Genomic DNA, 19,199 nt, shown 5'->3' with positions numbered 1-19,199 from the left:
ATCCTCCCACCCACCTGCTGCCTGCCTCCCTTGGTCCTCTGTACATCCCACTCATGACCTTTGCCTAATGGCAGATGTGCTAGTGGCTCCCACTTAGCTTATGCTTCACTGACACCTCTTCCAGGGTGCATTCTATCCTAGTTTGTTAACACGGGAAACTTAATGGAGGGAGGTGTTCAGTAGGGGTTTGGAGCAATGGAATGTTAACATTGTAATTACTGTAAGCTCTTCATTTAAGAAGAGAAAGAATCATTTCATAACAGTACTGTGGGGAGCAAAGCAGAGGTCAAAGGACTGCATGCAGGGAATAGAGAAAATGGACAAGTGGCAAAACTGGTACCATTAAGGTGTGATGTGCCATGATGAAACATGCCCCAATGGTCCCTCCAAAAGTTATGTCTTCGCCTAAGAGTTACATAATTTTAGTATCTGGGTCTGTTTCTATAAAAGACAACACATTTCTAAATTTAAAGCCACCTTCCAGTATTCAAAGACTGTATAAATAATTCATCTGTTCAGCTTTAAATCTTGTTGTATTCCTCCTTGAAAAGCCATAATGATGATTAATCGCATAATCAGTTGCATGTAGGTATTTCCCGTGGGTCAACAAGCACTGTATTTGGAGATCTCTATGCTCTACAAAGAAAAGCCTGCCCAGCAGTTGACATGTCCATGGTTGTGTGTTGTGGCACACTGATGGCCTTTCATGCTCCTCAGGGCCTTCCTTGTGCCTTACTTGCCCTTCAGGTTCCCTCTTAACACAGATTTTTAAGGAGACCCTTGAGCACCTGCCCTTTCCACCTTTTGCATCCTTCTTGTGTCTATCCTGTAGTTATGGTCAGCCATCAAGCAGTTTGGGCAAGCTATGAACTCTTTTTTTAACCTTTCTCTCCTCCGCCACTTTCCAAAATGATGGGAGCTAGGTTTAAAGTACAAATGGGGTGTCAGCCTTCAGAATACTGTAGGATTTCTAATGAAGAGAAGCCAGATTTCCACTCAATTTCAGTCACCCTTGAAAAGCAACACAGGGTTTGCCTAAACTTGCTTGGCATCCTCCTCATCAGCCCTCTTCTTCTGAAGGCCTCATGTCCTGAGGGCACTGACCCCACCACCACAAGATCAGTAGCTATCTCCCTCACTATGAGAATGGGATCCTCAGACTCAGCACAGGACCAAGCTCTTTCAATTTAATGAACATGGTCTTTGTAAAAAAATTTCTACTGTGCTCCCTGAGTATATTTTTTATTTTGTGACTTTTTTAATCTCCTGGAATAATGTATTATAAAGATACTTAAGATGTGCAAAAAAAAAAAAAGAATATAATCAGAATGTCATGGTTACTACATGTCTTGCTTGCAGCTTGAAAGGTGTAACTCATGGCTAGGGAGGGTGTGGCCCCTGTACCTCCCCAGGGCACAGGGCATAGACACCATCCTGAACTTGGTATTTCACACTGACTTTAGCTGCTGTGTATTTGTTTGTTTTTGTTGTTGTTAATTTTTTAGAATGAGTTTTAAAATGAAGACAGAAAAGGCCAAGCAATAGTTGTGGTGTATTGATGCTCTGCCTTTCAAGGGTCATTGGCCTCTCCAGTCCCTAGCCCTGAAGTCATGTGCATGTGAGCACAAGGCCCTCCATGAGGTCTGGGCCACTAACGTTGGCCTTTAAGAAAAGATCAATGGCAATAACTGCTCTTGTTGTCATTACTGTCACACTGTTCAGCACAAACTCTGTCCCAACCTCCCCTCTCCCTCTGGAAGCTGTGCAGGGGCTGACCTCCCACTGCAGGAAGCAACCTGTGAGTTCTTGGTTTCCTTCCCCGTGATGGGTGACAGGGTCAGTGGGAGGCTTGGGGAGGATTCAGGTCTCTGTCCTGAATCACACATGGCAGGACCCAACTGCTGCCTTGCTGGTTATCTTAGGAGATCACTCATAGAAGGAAGAGCAAGAAGAGAGACCTGAGAAGAAGGCCCCTATTTTAAGGAGCAAAGCACAGAGGACTAGCAGCACCATCGAATCTTGCTGTCTCCTCACCATCTGCTTTACCACCACCATCTCTCCCTCAGTCATCACAAACAGCTAAATCACATTAAATTGAAGAGTGACACTGGTAAGTTATAGCCCATCGGTATGTGATTGAGGACTGAGACCTCACTTCAAAAGTGCCCTTCCCCAAGCGTCTGTCTGGAACGTGGTTGGCGTCCTCTCTGGACTGAATAGGCATAGGGTGAGGTTGCAAGGATGGTGCATACCCATCTGTATTCATCCTGAAGTCCAGTAGTAAAATCTGTGAAATTGACGGATTATGCTGAGAATAATATCAGCGAGGACAATAAATCTCAACTTCAGCTCTCATAAAATGTGTTTCTGGGAAGGTCATGATTCATGGGCAGATGCACACACAGACGTCATGAGCGAAAGGAAATAGAACTCATAACCTCTGCCTTCAACACCGAAGTATGCTTGGAGCTCCCCCAGCCATTCTGGAGCACTGTGTTAGGTGCCAGCTTTCTCTTCTTTGCCTCTCTGATTTGCTTATTCCTGCTGTGTGTCGTGTGTTGGTGAGGAAGAGGCAGGAGATGGTTAGGTGCAGGCACTGGAGAGTCTGTCTCACCAAGCAATGTTGGCATGTAGACTTGGTATACCGTGTGGGACAGCAGTATCAGAAGAAATGTGGCTGGAGTTGGACAGGTGTCCCTGACTGTAAGAAAGGTGAGAGCATGAAGAGGGCCTGGCTGTACCTGTGGAGTCCATTCGCATTTTCTGTCCAAAGAACTCACACGGTGCCACATCTCCAAATTTTCTGCCCAGCCTGGTGCTGGCTTCCTTCATCTCCAGCTCTATCTCTGTCTCTCAGTCTCTGACTCTTTGTGTGTCCCTCTCTGTCTCTGTCTGTCTGTCTCTCTCTCTCTCTCATCATCTTCCTCCTCTTCCTCCCTCCTTTCCCCTCTCTCCTCCCCTTCTCCTCTCCAACTACCCCAAACCAGGAACCTGCTTGTCAGCCCCACTTTAACTTAGTGTGCAGGTGAACCCTCTTCTTGTGCCCTGCAGGCCATCACTGTCGAAGAATTGCCTGGCACCTGACTTGCTTTGTGCATCTTTGTGGTTTTCACAGAGATAGCTTTCATTGCTGGGCACACCTGTAATCCTAGCTACTCAGAAGGCTGAGATTTGGTGAATCAAGATTGGAAGCTAGCCCAGACAGAAAAGTTCATAAGATTCCATCTCCACTTAGCAAAATGCTTGTCATGAGCAAGGTCCTGAGTTCAAGTCCTGGTGCCAACACATGCACACACTCATGCACACATGTGCACACACCCACACACAGAGAAATAGCCTTCATTGCTTTTGTTTACTTTCTGTTGATTATTGACAATGTTGAAATTTTTTAATGGCTACTATTCATTTCATTTTGAACTGAATTTTGCTTCTGCTTGCTTTATACATTTTTCCATTTTATCTTTTAGTTTACCTGTTTTATTTTTGTGTTTTAAAAATAAGTTGAAGTGGGCTGGGAATATGGCTTAGTGGTAAAGTGCTTGCCTCCTATATGTGAAGCTCTGGGTTCAATTCCTTAGCACCACATATATAGAAAAAGCCGGAAGTGGCGCTGTGGTTCAAGTGGTAGAGTGCTAGCCTTGTGCAAAAAAGAAGCCAGGGACAGTGCTCAGGCTCAGTCCAAGCCCCAGGACTGGCAAAAAACAAAACAAAAAAATAAGTTGAAGTAATATGTATTAGCTTCCTTTGGTATTTTGTTTTGTTTCTACATTTAGTAATTGGAAATGTATTTACCTAAATTTTGTGTTATGCTCAATTTTTAAAATTTTATTTCTTTAGCATATATTCACATGTTATGTTTAAAATAGTCATAATGTGTAATATACAACTTTTTTTTTAATTTGACCTTTCCTTCGTATTTCCTTTTTCCTTTGTGTCTCTTTTTGGTAACACTTGGGACTGAATTCAAGGCCTTGCTAGGTAGGTGCTTTACCATTTGAGTCACATCCTCAGCACCTTCTTTCTCTCTTTTTTTCATATATATTAATAACTTAATACATTTCTTTTCTTTTTTGTTGTTTTTCTGAGACTGGTGTCTGTCTTGCCATGATTGGTCTCCAACTCCAAGCAGTCCTCCTGCCTTAGCCTCCCAAAACCTTGGATTCCATTCTACATGGTTTTCTGTATTTTGCTTTTCAACAGTATCTATTACAAAAAAAAAAAAAAAAAAAAAAAAAACTTGCCCCTACATCTAAAGCTCTGATTCATGGTGCAATTTTCTATGCCATGGGATATTAAAGTCTTTATTTCATAATTTCTTTGCCATTAAAAGATTGAACTGAAATTTTATATTGCCACATAGTTTGAGACAGGATCTAATCTTTTAATAGCTAGCTAATATTTCTTTGATGTGTTTTGAGTTCTGTGTCCTTCTCTTGACTTAAAACTCCCATTTATTACATATTAACCATTTTTATCGACTGTGGTCTCTGGAAGTTCTCTACTTCATACAGATGTCTGCTTTTTATTGCTGATTTTGTTCAATATTATTTTAAAACTTTTTAAAACAGTACTAGGGCTTGAAATCAGAACCTCATGCTTGCTAGGCAGGTGCTCCAGTACTTGAGCCATGTCCACCCCATCCCTTTTGCTTCAGTTACTTTTCAAGATGGGAAGGGCTGGCCTTGCACTGTGATCCTCCTACTGACACCTCATGCATCACTGGGATTACAGGAATGAACTGCCATACCCAGCTTGTTTGTTGAAGTGAGGTCTAGTTAGCTTTTTGCATAGACTGGCCTTGACAGGCAGTCTTCCTGATCTCCACCTCCTAAGTAGCCAGGATTACTGACCCAAACCATGGTACTGAACTCTAAATCTTTTTATGCTGATAAAATTTTAGGCTTACAAAGACAATTGCAAGTGAGTTCTGGTATTCCCTTCACCCAATTCCCCAATGTTATCATCTTCCATGTCCATTGTACATCTATGAAAACTAAGAAGTATTGCCTAGAGACTTTAGCTTTCTTGATTTTTCTCCAAAAGCCCCCACCCCTTTTTTTTTTTTTTTTTTTGCCTTTCCTTGTTTCATGGTGTTACCATCTTAACTGTTGAGTTTGTGGCTCCAGCTCCACCTACTAGCAAAAGGGTTGCCAACACAATTGTGGATATATGTTAAAAAAAAAAAAACTAGTGCAAAATTATGCATATAAGTTGGATAGATACTTTGAGCTATGCAAATTATCTGTCCTTAGAATATCCTTGACGGTTTTTCTGCTCGTGTCATCACTCATTAGTAGATTCTGTCCACAGCAACAGTTCTGTGGAGTTGCAGTAGTCATTTTCCACTTTCCACATGAGTATTAATTTAGAATTATCCCATAAGGAAGATTTTCTTGCCTTCCACTTCAATTATTTATTATTGAATCATTATTTATAAATATATGGGCTTTGAGTCATTGGTCACTGACAGGATAAGTCCTTCGTATTTCTTTTTTCTTTTTACACCAATTTTTGGAGCTTTTATTATTTTGTTCAATATTTTTTATAAGCTCCATGGTATTTATTTTCCATATTCAGAAAGTTCAACTGGGATGCACTTTAGACTTTGGTTAAATCTTACATTGGAATCTGGAAAGAAATAATATCTTTATGATCCAATCATTCTCCCATTTTAGCACGGCGTGTGGCAAGCCTTTCCATTTTTCAATTATTCTCTTGAGACCCTTCTGGCTTCTCCATGCTAACAGCAAATGACTATGTTAGACACCATTTATTCCAAAATTGACATACACAGACCTATAACTTCTCTCCACCCTGTCTGGGCTTGCAAGCACTTCAAAATGCTGCATTTGGAAATATATGCCTTTGCTATGTAGTCTTAAATTTACTGACTTTAAATTACTATACCATAAATATTTAGCTTATAGCTTTTTAAAATTTGTTCTACATTTTTCTTTCTTCCCCTTCTAGGTCAAGTTCTAGTTTCTGTTGTTGATAGGACAGAACAACATGCTCTTCCCAGATTTGTAGAGCTAGTTCCATTACTGCCTGGGTCTTGTTATTACCTCAAGTGGATATGACTTGATAAGTAGATGATAGCTGGGGCATAGATGTGGCTTCCCTTGCCCAGCTCTTCTGCTGACCAGCCTGCCATTCTATCTTATATTTTTCTACCCTATATCCTAGCATGAGTTTGGAACATTGTAGCCTTGTGCACCAATTTTATAAGGGAATGTAGAAATTCTCTTTTCTTACTTTTTAAAAAATCCCTGTTCTATAGTTCTTAGTCAACTTAGAATCTGTGTAAACACACACACACACACACACACACACACACACACACACACACACACTTTGTTCCTGTTATTCATTAATAAATTTTCTTTCTGTGTTCTTGGCTCCAATTAGTTGCTATCCTTTATTTCTTTTTTTAAGTGAATCACTTTTTCCCTGTCATCACAAACCAAATGATTCATAAAGCACAGAAGTGCTCAAAATTTCACATCTGGATCACGCGGCTTGTCCATGCCTCAGAAGACTCTTCTTTATTTGCAGCTCCTTATACAGACCTACAGAAGAGCAAAAGCTCAAGTTTTTCGTGGCTTAACAGACTTGTCATATAAAGCTCATGACTTCTGTTGACATGTTTCCTCTAAGTTTCTTTTCATAATAACCCCTCCATCCCACTCATCCTAACCAAACTATCCCAAACTCAGATTTTTGTACATCAAAAAGTAGTTTTTCACAAAGCCTTCTTATTTTTATACTGCAGGCTAAAACACAGCTGAAAGCAATTGAGTGAAGGAGGACATAGATGCAGATGATAAAATCAGAGACATTACTGGTTTATGAGACACTGTTGTCTAACTCATATTAAATAGCTGGAAGTAGTATTTTATCAACATAACATGCTCACTTTTTTGTGGTAACTTTACATGAGAACTTTTGTAATGTATCTCTACTTTTCTTTGGAATATAGCACATATAAATTCTCTTTCAGTGTCACTACAAGGCTATAATTTAAACCATAAATTCCTGTTCCTTGACCCTTAGAGTCTAATGAATTGCATAATCTTTGTTTTTAATTTTCAAACTGACTTCCATGCATTGATCAGTAGGTTTCACCAAGCAGGAAATTGGGGGTGAGGGGGTGGAGCCATTGCATGTGGGTCTTTCTCGTGGAAGAGGATCCCTATTTCTGGGCACTGGTGGCTCACACCTGTAATCCTAGCTACTGAGAATCATGGTTCAAAAAGCTAACGCTGGGAGAAAAATCCATGTGGCTCTTATTTATAATTAACCATCCCAAAACACAAAGTGGAACTGTGGCTCAAAATGGTACAGCACTATCCTTGAGCACAAAGGAAGCCCAGAGATTAGGGCCCAAGTCTTGATATCAAACCCCATGACCTACATTAAAAAAATAATAATAATAAATCCGGGTGCAGGGGCTGGCATTGGCCCAGTGGCAAGAATTCCCAGCTCATGCTTCCTGTCCTCTGGTTCTTTCTGCCCTTGCCTGGAGGCCCTGTCTCACAAAAAATGAGTCCCCCTCCCTCCAGATCTTAATGGCGTCTACCCCATTTCCATGCACTCTCCTCCAGCTGCAACACTTGTCATTTCTTGAAAGCTCTAAGCAGAGCTCTCTACGGACAGCTGGTATCTTCTAAGAGGGAAAGACAGCTTGTTGACTTCCATCTCTTAAGTTGCTCTGACCTCGTAGTTGGGAGTCTTCCTTCTTTTCCTTTTTGCTGCCAGTGTGTTTCTTTTCTATGCTTTTTCTCTTTTGGCTTTTTATTTCAAAATAATTACTAAACATCATAGGAAGTTGCAAAAACTGTCCAGAAGGGTCCCAAGTGCCCGCGCCCCAGTGGTAGTGTTGCACATGACTATTGTCCACTACCAGATCTAGATTGACCTGGGGTAGTGTGTGCAGCTCTAGGTCACTTTCCAGCATGTATGGATGTGTATAATCAACAATGAAGCCACAAGGCCAATTCTGGTCACTCAGCCTGGCAACCACCAGGCTGTTCCAATCTATAATTTTGTCAGCACTATGTATTTTGAGAGCACTATGTATGTGACCTTTGAGTGTGGCTTGATTTTTCAGTCACCCATTCAAGCCGCGTGTGTGTGTGTGTGTGTGTGTGTGTGTGTGTGTGTGTATTGTGTACATCTTTATCTGTTTCTTGGCTCTGCTATGTGATATTCTCCAGAGTGCCTGTGATAGCTTGTCTTTGTCTTTTTTTGTGTGTTCTTTCCTGGATTTTGATTATTACATATGAAGCTGCTATGAACGTTTTTGTGTGGGTGTTTGTATATTTACACATTTTTATCTCTCTGGAATAAATTCCCAGGAGAACTGGGTGTTGCTGGGTCAAATGATAAGGATATGTTTAGCTTTTTTTTTTTTTTTTTGCCACTCCCGGGGCTTGAACTCAGAGCCTGAGCACTGAGCACTGTTCCTGGCTTCTTTTTGCTCAAGGCTAGCACTCTGCCAACTTGAGCCACAGCGCCACTTCTGGCCTTTTCTATATATATGGTGCTGAGGAATCGAACCTAAGGCTTCATGTACTAGGCAAGCACTCTTGCCACTAGGCCATATTCCCATGTTTAACTTCTTAAGAAGCTGGTAAGCTGTTTTCCATAGTGGCTATGCATTCCCATTCACACCAGCAGCCTGTGAAGATCTGTGGTTTCTCTGAATTTACAGTACATGCATACAGGTAGGATGCATATTGGTATACATGTATTTTTTTCTCATAATAGGACTTGAACTTGCTTAACTTGCTGGCTCATCTGGTTTACTACAATTTAAGCCACATCTCCAGTTCAGCTTTTTGCTGGTTAGTTGTAGCCTCCTTTGTAACTAGGATTATAGTTGTGAACCACCAGTGCCCAACTGCATTGCTCTTTTTTAGTTGCTTTAGTAGCTGTGTAGTAAGATTCCCTCATGGTTTTAGTGACTACAGGTCCTGAGCATCTTTTCATGATCTCATTTGCATATTTGGTAAAATCCTTCTTTTTGTCCTTTTTACATTTTCCAACTGGAATGTTTCTGCATTAACTTTTGAGAGTTCTTTATATTCTAAATAGATGTCAATTAGCAGATTTGTATTTTGCCAGTACTTTCTTCCAGTCTATATTTGCCTTTTCTTCTTCCTATGGGTCTTTCATAAGAAAATAAGAAATGAAATCTAATCTGCTGATTTAGTTTTTATTTATGAATCATGCTTTTGGTATCATGTCTAAGAACTTCATATCAAGCCCCAGGTCCTATGGAAATTCTCTCAAGTTTTCTTCTAAAATTTTACAGTTTGACTTTTGACATAAATCTATGATCCATTGTGAATTTCTTTTTGTGAGGTACATGGCTGCTAGGCTGAGGTTAATTGTCTTTCCCTGTGGATGTACAATTTCTTAAGTGCTTCTGTTGAACATTCCTTTTCCCAATGACTTGTTTTTGAACTTTTATTAAAAATTACTTGTGCTGGGTGCTGGTGGCTCATGCCTGTAATTCTAGCTACTCAGGATGCTGAGCTCTAAGGATTACAGTTCAAAGAAAGCCCAGACAGGAAAGTCCATGAGACTCTTATCTCCTATTAACCACCTACAAACCAGAAGTGGAACTGTGAGTCAAAGTGGTAGAGCACTAACTAGCTTTCAGCAAAAAATTTCAATGATAGCACCTAGGCCCTGAATGGCCAACCCCCAAAAAATTATTTGCCTTTACTGAGTGGTTTCTGGGTCCTCTAGTTTATCCATTGAAAAAAAAATATATATATATATATCTTTCTGTCTGCCAAGACCACACCATCGTAATTACTACAACTACATAATATATTTGAACATTTGTTAAAACAGTTCTTCTACTTTTTTTCCAAAATACTACTATTTTCTCCAAAATAATTTTAGCTATTCTGATTCCTTTAACTTTCCATATTGAGTTCTAGGACATTCTTCTCTATATAACAAAAAAATGTTGCTGAGGTGTTGTTGTTTTTTAATAGGAATTACTTAAACCTTTAGACCTGCTTGGAGAGAACGTATAATTTTTGCTTTATTGAGTGTTTTAGTCCATGAAGTTGGTATTTTTTTTCACTAGAACTCCAAATTTCCCTCGGTATTTTTATATGTTTTAGTGGTGGTTTTCATGTGTGTTGCAGTTATGTAGAAATTGAAATGGGAGTGGTAGGATTGGGAGATGGTGGTCAAAGGACATAAAATTCAGTCAGGAAGAAAAGCTCAAGATTTCTGTGACACATCATTGTGCTTGAAATTACTAAGACAGCAGATTTCAAGCATTCTCATACAAGGTAAGTAAGTGAGGTCATGTGGATGTTAATTAGTTTGGTTTAGCCACCTCATGATGTATACACATATCAAAACATCATGTACATCATAAAATACAAATTATTTGACATTAAAAATAAATTTGTGATACATAAGCTACTTTAAAACAAAAGAAATAGAAGTATTTTGTTGCATCCCCAAACTCTTGCTGTGAGTGTGACCATCACTGTTTTGCTGACTTCTTGATGCTTTCTATGTTACATTAGTTGTCTGCAGATGGAGAAGTTTTCTTTCTTCCCTTCTGACTTGTATACCTTCACATTGGTGCTCAGAGTCTCTCCTTTTGGAGCAAGGGTAACCTTTTTTTGGTTGATCCCCAAGCAATCTAGTTGTGGCTTCCTCAGTGTGTGGCCCCTATGAGCTCTTCCAGGATCACCTGGTGCCTTTGCCTTCCCAGACTCATAACTAATCATTTCTCCAAAGGAGTCAGCTCTTGTTTGCAGGAAATGGCATCTAAACACCACAGATGGGTACCGAGGATCAGACGCAGCACCTTTAGCCACTGGTCCTCACTGGACCATAGTAACCTGCCTGATACTCTCCTCTCTGCTGGCTGGTAGATGACCCTGGAAGCACGCTCATGCTTCTTTGTTAGATGAACAAGTGAATGGACAGGCATGTATGGCTTCTTTTTATTCTGTTCACAATTTATGCTTGATTCATTTTAGCCATTTTGGTTCAGTGTGGCTTGTTAACTGCTGCTTGTGAGGCACTCAAACCACAGGTTGAGAAATGTGGCCAGGGACTTAGAACAAATGCATCACAACATAAGGAACAGCATGGCTCAGCTCTCCAGGAAGACAAAATGGAGGTACTTACAGATTAGGTCTCTGTGTCACGTTTGTCATGGCAGTGAACTGCAGCACCATCAGCCATGGTACGAAATGGTGACCTGGGGAAAGCAGCTACATCCTTTTATCTCTGTGTCCATTTTCTAGAGGTGTTCAGCACTGAGAGTCCTCTTCCAGATATGCTTGCTGCCTGCTTTTTTCAGTGTGTTGTCAGCACCTAATGTGCTCAGTATATCTGGACTTTCTCAAGCAGGCCCTCTTTAAATTAGCTATATCTATATTTGGAGAGTATTACAACTCACATAGCAAAGCCAAAGTCGCCTGTTTATTTTCTCATTTTAGATACTTCCTAAATGTTCAAAACAAAGGCTTTTATAAAGTGTTTCCTGGGAAACTCCAAATCCGTAGCTCTTGAGGAAGAATGTGCCTTCCATTAAAGGAAACTGCTGCCATTACAGTGACTGAAACCAGAGCTGATGGTGTTACCTGGTAGGGAAGATCACTTAACAGCAGAAACAAGGCCTGAGTGGGGGACCTGTCGGTTAGGAAAGGGAGTCCCTCACTTCCAACTCATACAACTAGAGGGGTTCAGCCTCCCTGCTGGAGCTGGTGAATGGGGTGCAGGTGTCCTCCTGGCACAGGCAGTATCCAGGCCTTCCTTAAACCTGCTGGCACAGTTTCCACACCACATGCCATTGCCAGTTTTTTCTCCATCAGTGTCACATGGCAGGCACTGGCCGAGGCCCAGGGAGTCAGGTGTGAGTCCTGAGAAAGGGGATGAAGTCCCCAGGATGCTGAACTGCTGGGTACCCAGACAGAGGTTTGCACAGTGACTGTTCCTGAGGATAGAGGCCTGGAGGGAAGATGCACCTGGGTCATGTAGGCACCAAGTGAGTGGGTCAAGTGTCTTCATTCCTTACTTTTGGGGGGTTCCTGCTAAGTCTCAGCTTCCTGTGTGTAACATGGAAATGAACTCTATAGCGACATGATGGATATTGTGCAAATCACTTTTCATATTGTGTCAGATAGTTCACATGCCTATACTAAGGTGAGTACTTCCATTTGGAAGACAAAGAGCTTGGAGTTATGCCAGCAGCCAAGCAGCTTTCAGAGTGCCACCATGTCCTATGGCTACGAAGGACCCGAAAGGGGCTCCTTGCAGGTGTTTTTGCATCCAAACCTTGTGTGTCAGCCATTGGCTTCTTTGGGGGAATTTGAGTCTTGAGGGTTGCTGTGAGGATGGCCAGATACTGACAAAGCACCTAGCAACCTGCCAGGTGTTCAGAAAGCCTAGTCCTATTCATCACTGGAAATTGGATATTTCAGAAGAGTTGTGCTGAGAGGGAGGTTGAAAGGGAGCTTGAAAAGGGTTCTTTCTGAGAAGCTGAAATGACCCCCTGGAGGTAGAGGCACATGAATGGCTGGAGAGTCAGACTTCCAGAAGATAGGCCTGAAGTAGGGGGGTTTTAGCCACAGAACCCTGAAGGAATTTCAGGGTCTGTCTCCAGCTCTGGTCAGTGTTCATCTACACTAGCAAGCAGATCCTGGGAGTCATCTCAAGGACAGCCCAGCATGAAGCATGCAGGGCCTTCTAGTCTCAACCCAGCCTGCAGAAGGGACATTCCCATTCTTACTTGAAGAGAAGTTGTCTTCACATTTAACCAAGAATGAAGAGAGCCTTCCTGAAGTTTGAGCTTAGGGAAGAACTCTCATCCTTGTTTCTAAATTAGTTTCCACTTTGCAGATAATTCCCTGTTGCCCTGTGTGCCTTCACCAGGGTGGGTCCTTGTCCTTGAGAACAGTGGCCTCGCAGATGGCATGGTACAGCAAAAGGCTCAGGGAGCACTGAGATACACACATGTACATCTATCACAGCAGCTCTCAGAAAGGAAAAACTGTGAGAAGAAAATTGGACTTGCTTCTAGACTTGTTTGTATCTTCATTGTTGACAGCTGTGTGTGGCATGTGACACATGCTCCTGCGGTTCGGGATACCCTCCCCATCAAGGACGCACGGTGAGGGCCCACCATTGCCAGATCACCTGTCACACTTGAAACCTGAGTCAGCCTTGGCCATCCAGGTGCTCCCATCTCCCTGGGCACAGCTCTGTCACTTAGTAATCAAAAGAAGTTTAACAAAAGAATGAATGCATGGCAATAATTATGCTCCTTCAAAGAGAAGCCAGTGCCAAGACAGACGTGAAAGGTGGAGAGCATTAAAAAGGCAATTTTCTCTGCTCATCCTTTCTGAGTAGTCCTCTGCGATGATTTGCTTTTAGAGAAGAGCAGGCTCTTTCACAGTGGCTGCTCCTGATGCTTGATCCCACTGTGAGACCATAATCCCATGCAGATAGAATCCCATGGAGCTCAAGTCAAGTGCTCTCTTGGCCCCAACTCCTTTATCTGTATAGGAAGAAAGACTCTCTTATACCTTGTTCAGAAGAAAGGAAGATGTAGAGAGAAACTGGCTGTAAGTATGACTTGCCAGCCTCTGGCTGTCCTGCCTGGGCCCACAATGTTAGGGTACCAAGAGTTCACTTGCCAGAACTACAGGTATGAATGACCATGAGGTCCTACACTGAGCTCTTCCATCTACTGGGTTGGTAGCCAGTTGGTGGTAGGTGTGTGTGTGTGTGTGTGTGTGCGCGTGCGTGCATGCATGCACCAGTACTGGGTCTTGAACTCAGAACCTGGGAGCAGTCCCTTGGCATTTTTGCACTCAAGGCTAGTGCTCTACCAGTTAAGTCACAGCTCTGCTTCCAGCTTTTTGGTGTGGTTAATTAGAGATAAGAGTCTCACAGATGTGCTGGGAATATGGCCTAGTGGCAAGAGTGCTTGCCTCCTACACATGAAGCTCTGGGTTCGATTCCCCAGCACCACATATATGGAAAACGGCCAGAAGGGGCGCTGTGGCTCAGGTGGCAGAGTGCTAGCCTTGAGCAAAAAGAAGCCAGGGACAGTGCTCAGGCCCTGAGTCCAAGGCCCAGGACTGGCAAAAAAAAAAAAAAAAAGAGTCTCACAGAATTTCCTGGCTGGACTGATTTTGAACTGTGATCTTCAAATCTCAGCCTCCCATGTTGCTAGGATTGGAGTCATGAGCCATTGGTGTGTTCTGTTAGCGTGGTGGAAAGTGTCTTATTTAGGCATGGCCATAGTCATTTTATTTTGGACTACGTTATTCACCATTTTTCTTCTATCTGTGTTTAAAAATGAACTCATTCCCACTTTGTCCACAGCTCTCAGAGTATTTCAAAGAGAGGGGGTGTCAAGAGCAGTCCCCATCGGGAGAGGTTCTCTTTGATGCCTTTCTCCTATTTGGAAATCTGTCATCTTTTTAGTAGTTCCTAGTATGAGTGAATTTCACACTCTGGATAAGCCTCATTGTTTAAGGACCTAACAGACCTAAAGACATGTATTCCACACGTTTTTTATTAAGTCTTGTTTTTTTCTTCTTAACCTTTTTTTAAGCAGAAAAAAATCTTGGCTGGAAATTTTGATGCTAGACTTTAGTTGTATATACTCCTTCATCTGCCATCCTCTCACAGAGGACCCAGCAGAAACTGGGCATGGCCATTTATTTATGCCCTGTGCTAGAATAACTATTTATAATAAAATAAAAAGCCTGGATCTGTACAAATGGACCTATATACTTGTTCTGAGCCAAATACCCTGATGAAATAAATCCTTCTCCATTATATCCACAGTGAGGCTGTTGTTTCCTCCTTTCTTCTCCATCCTCCTCCTGGATATGCTGTTCCTAGAGGAAGGGCCAGCTCTGCATATGACCCAGGAACACAAGTCCAGGAAGGCCAGGACCAGGTCTCTGCATCAGGTCTTTGTGCCTTGGCTTCTGAGTAGGTGGCTGTGTTTCAGGTGGCCTTACAGCCTTCGGTCATTCAATAATAATCCAAAGCCTGGCTTTGTTTGTACAGAAGTCTGTTAGCTCAAATTCTGGACAACATTTAGTAGGTTAGTCCCAAGTCAGCCAGCTGACAACACTTGTAGCTTTGTCATTTGTTGTTCACATTCTCCACCCCTGATGAACCACAGTCAGGCCTGGCCAATGCCAAGGGTGTAGCTTAGAGCAGCTTCATCTACATCCTTGCCTGACTTAATGATAGTATCGTTGTACCTCCTTTATAGACAAGTTGGAGAGTACAAGATCAGGGACAAATCTGAATTCTCTTCCATTGCTCCATCCAGGGCATACAGTGTGCTCACTTTGATGACCTCTGTTAACAGAGCATATTGTAATAACTCTGTCTAGACTGGTTTATAGTATAACTTCCTGTCAACTGTAATCATCTTGTTCTGGCAGGAAAAGTGTCTGCTCTGTAAACCATGTTCGATTTTAACATAAGGCAGGCTGTCTTCTGTGCTGACAACCAGGCATCTCCGGAAGCTGGGCTTAGAGAAGATGAACAAACCTGAGCTCAGGTCCCTTTCTGCCTTAATTAACAACCAGCCATGTGCACCTAGAGGGGGGAAAGGGGAGGTCACATTCCACCCTGCCACTCTCCCAGTGGTCTACCACTGTGAGATGCTTAGCCAGTGCCCATGCTCCTGGGCATGTCTTAGGCCAGGCCCAAGTTCAGAAGATTGGGTGCGCTTCACACCCTGGAAGAGCCTTGTCCAGAGCCCCGGTGAGACTTATGGTCAGGTGGATCTGTAGAAATGAAGATGGCTCTTCCTTCCATGCCACCTACAGAAGCATTCGCTCCCTCCTGACCCATTGCCATCTTTCAGGTTGGAGAACTGCTCTGTCTGCTCAGCTTGATATCCCTTCAGGGTTCATTTTTGGAACAGCTGTCACTAGGAAGATAGTGTGTCACACCTGCATGCTTTGTAGTGTGTTGGCTGCCTATTTGGCTTGTGTCTTGCTCTAAAACTCTACAAAATGTACAGATAAGCTTCACACACATGCACAGCTTCACACTACTGCCATTTATCTCTTCACACCTTTGGATCTGTTCTTCCTAGGAAATAATCTCCTGGGTTCAAACCATATTTGTGCCTTCTCTGGACTGTGTTCTGTATGGCTTTCTACAAATATTTATTCAATGGCCAAAATACTTTCTCCTTCCTTAGGTCTGCTCATAAAGAAATACTCAAAGAAAAATCTGTGATTATGAATACGTGGATATTTTCTTTATTCCTGCCTTTGATAGTATTTGCATACTATTTATGAGGCTTGTGCTTGAAAGTTGAAGACTGCGGTGAATAAAGTAAGACCTCTTATTTGGATATTTTCAAGCCCAAAACACTTCACTTTATAATTCTACCCTACAACTTGCCTCTACCTATATCTGCAACTAAGAGGTGATAATACAGAATTGGACAGAGGCAAATGCATATAAATATTATTGTATCTTTTCCTTATTCTTGCCACTATAACAGTAAAGTAACACTGCATGGACAAAGTTCCCTGCATATACCACATTGAAGGCACCAGTTTTGCAAGGCACCAGTAACTATGGTAAGGAACTGATGGGGGCTTCCCTATGTCTATCATCCTCCCTCTTTAAGATGTTTTGTGTGTCCTTCATTGAGGAACCAAAGCTCTTAAGTTCACTGGCATATTTCTCCTGGGACCCAGATTTGCTGCATATAGTAGCAACACACTGAAATCTCTTACCCAGGACTTGCTGTGATCTGTCTTGAGGAGGACTCATTTATTCTGTTGGTAAGTACAGCTTATCAATTTCCACTGTCTGTTCCCTCACACAGTGTGTATATGTGTGTGCACGTGTGTGTGTGTGTGTGTGTGTGTGTGTGTGTGTGTGTGTTTTGCTGGGGATGGGACCTGGAACCTAAGGCCTCACATATGCTGACCAAGAGCTCTACCACAGAGCTACCCCTTGGCCCCCTCACTTGCTTTTAATGTTCTTTCTCCACTGAGAACCAATGGACAGCAACAGTATTTCCCTCCTCACTATGCATGTCCCTCTGTTGCACTTACCTGGTATCCAGAGACTCATACAGAGTCATGACTACTTGGAAGCTATGTTAGTTCTAGTAATTATATACCCAAGGCCAGGTCATCAATTCTGAAGTTGTCTGCCTTGAGCTTGCAACTAAACTGTGATGCTTGAGATTCACATATTCTGTAGTCTTGGATGTGTTAGAATCAAGAGAAGAATAATCAGAAGCCCTTAGAAATTTTCTTCTAGGAATCATCTACTAAACTACTGCACTTTATTTGTCTGTGAATCTCAGCAGTTGAGGAATAGATTGATTTCTCTCTTGGGAAACTTCCTGTGCTCATAGTTAGTACCCTGTCACTCTCACCAGTGCTTGGTGGCTCTGGCCACAAATTCAGCTTCCTGAGTTGCAGTTCAGTTCAGTAGGCTAAGGTTTTCCTCTGTTTTATGATTGACCCATGGAATTAGAAGTTCAAATTTTAAGGTTTTAATTTTTAAAGTAAAATTTTGATAAAGGCTAAGGATATAATTTTATATAAAACACACATATATGTACTTAATAAACTTAAATGAAAATCTCTGAATGAACATTATTATTATTTACTTCTAGAGTCAATGTAAGTTTTAAATGAATTCTCTGGTCTTAAGTTACAATATACCCAAATAATTCCTCTTATGGTGCCATAATTACTTAGCATGTTTTTGGTATTCCTTTTGCATTGCTCTTATGATAATAAATTAATGCCCCTTTATTGGAAAAATAGTAAGAAAAAATTTGGTGCAGACTTCTAAAGAAAGTATCTTGTATTTTTTAACCTATCAAAGAGTAAAAGGAGCCAGAAAGATTTTGATAGGAAAAAATAATAGCTTTTAGATAATTTGATTTTCATTTAACTAGTATACTCCAAATATGTAGCATTTAGGGGGGTATCTGAGCAACATATAAATTTTCTTCATGAATTTTTACTTAAACATGTACATAAATTAAAAACTAACAAAGATAAAAATCCTCATAGATCTAAAATTTAATGTTTTGTTTTTATGTACTTTCTAATTTTCAGTACCATTGGAACCATGTAATAAGTAATCTAGAGAATCAATGGTTTAAAAGGTTAATTTTGAGAAATACTATTGAAATTACTATGGCACAAATCAGATGATAGAGTAAAAGATTATATATGCCATTTTTTAGTTATCCTATTAAATGTGTAGCTTTGTGTGTAGTAAATGTTCATATTTAGGTGCCAATGTAACATATGCTAAAATAAAATGGAACCATTTCTATGGTTCTATAAAAAGAACTTATAAAAGAAACCATAAATAATTATAGTAAAACTCTTTGAAATAATTTTATGGCAGTGAAAATTGAAAACTTCCTGCTAGGGAAATTTCCTTAAATGAAACATGAAATAAGCTAGCCATAGAGACCTAAAGTGGAATATGTCCTGTGGGAACTCTGAGTGAGCAGTCACTCCTTAAGATAATTTTACACCATATATAAAAACCAAGCGTTTTTGAAAAAGCTCTCCAAAAGTAAGAGGAAGGAATAGGTTGTTATTCCATTGAATGTCACATGAGCAACCACACTGTTCGCACAGCTGACTGGAAGGGCTCTATGTAGGATCAGAGACAGAGGTATTCCCATGTTACCCTTTGGGTATCTGTCCTGCAGGTTTGGGAACCAGGAACCCCAGCTAAATGTTGCCTTGATGTTCAGAAAGCACAATTGGGCATTCTCCATGCCCAATTCACCAGCCAGAAAAATGGTTTAGTCAAAGATGCATTTTTACTTTTGACAAGCTCTACATCCCTCTCACCTGCTTAATTAGCCAAAGAACCACAAAGGGGCAAAGGACATGTAGGGCCCCATGTCAGTGAAAGGTGGCTTAAACTGGTGCTCACCATGTCTTTAAATGATTTCTTATTTGGAAATAAGGAGCATGGTGGCAGCATCTCCAGGTGGGAGGATGTGAGCTTGGCAGACAGCTATGTCTCACAGAAAGGGTGGCTAGAATGAGTCTTAGGTTCTTTCCCTGCTGGAACTGGCACAGGAGGAAGACTTGGTCATGACCAAATGGTTAACTGGTTGGTTTGTACTCCTAGGGTGTGGATTGAGCACAGCTGAGGATGGGAGA

General features: G+C 41.4%; 1 protein-coding gene across 2 annotated transcripts in view; it reads left to right on the top strand.

Annotated features, from left to right (window-relative positions):
• Sdk1 (sidekick cell adhesion molecule 1) overlaps positions 1-19,199 on the top strand; it is a 788,311-nt gene that overhangs the window by 444,683 nt on the left and 324,429 nt on the right. The window lies entirely within an intron of this gene.

This window comes from Perognathus longimembris, chromosome 1 (genome assembly GCF_023159225.1).
Source record: "Perognathus longimembris pacificus isolate PPM17 chromosome 1, ASM2315922v1, whole genome shotgun sequence".
Classification (NCBI taxonomy): domain Eukaryota; kingdom Metazoa; phylum Chordata; class Mammalia; order Rodentia; family Heteromyidae; genus Perognathus; species Perognathus longimembris.
The sequence above is the reverse complement of the archived record's forward strand: the minus strand, read 5'-3'. Positions and strand labels throughout refer to the sequence as shown.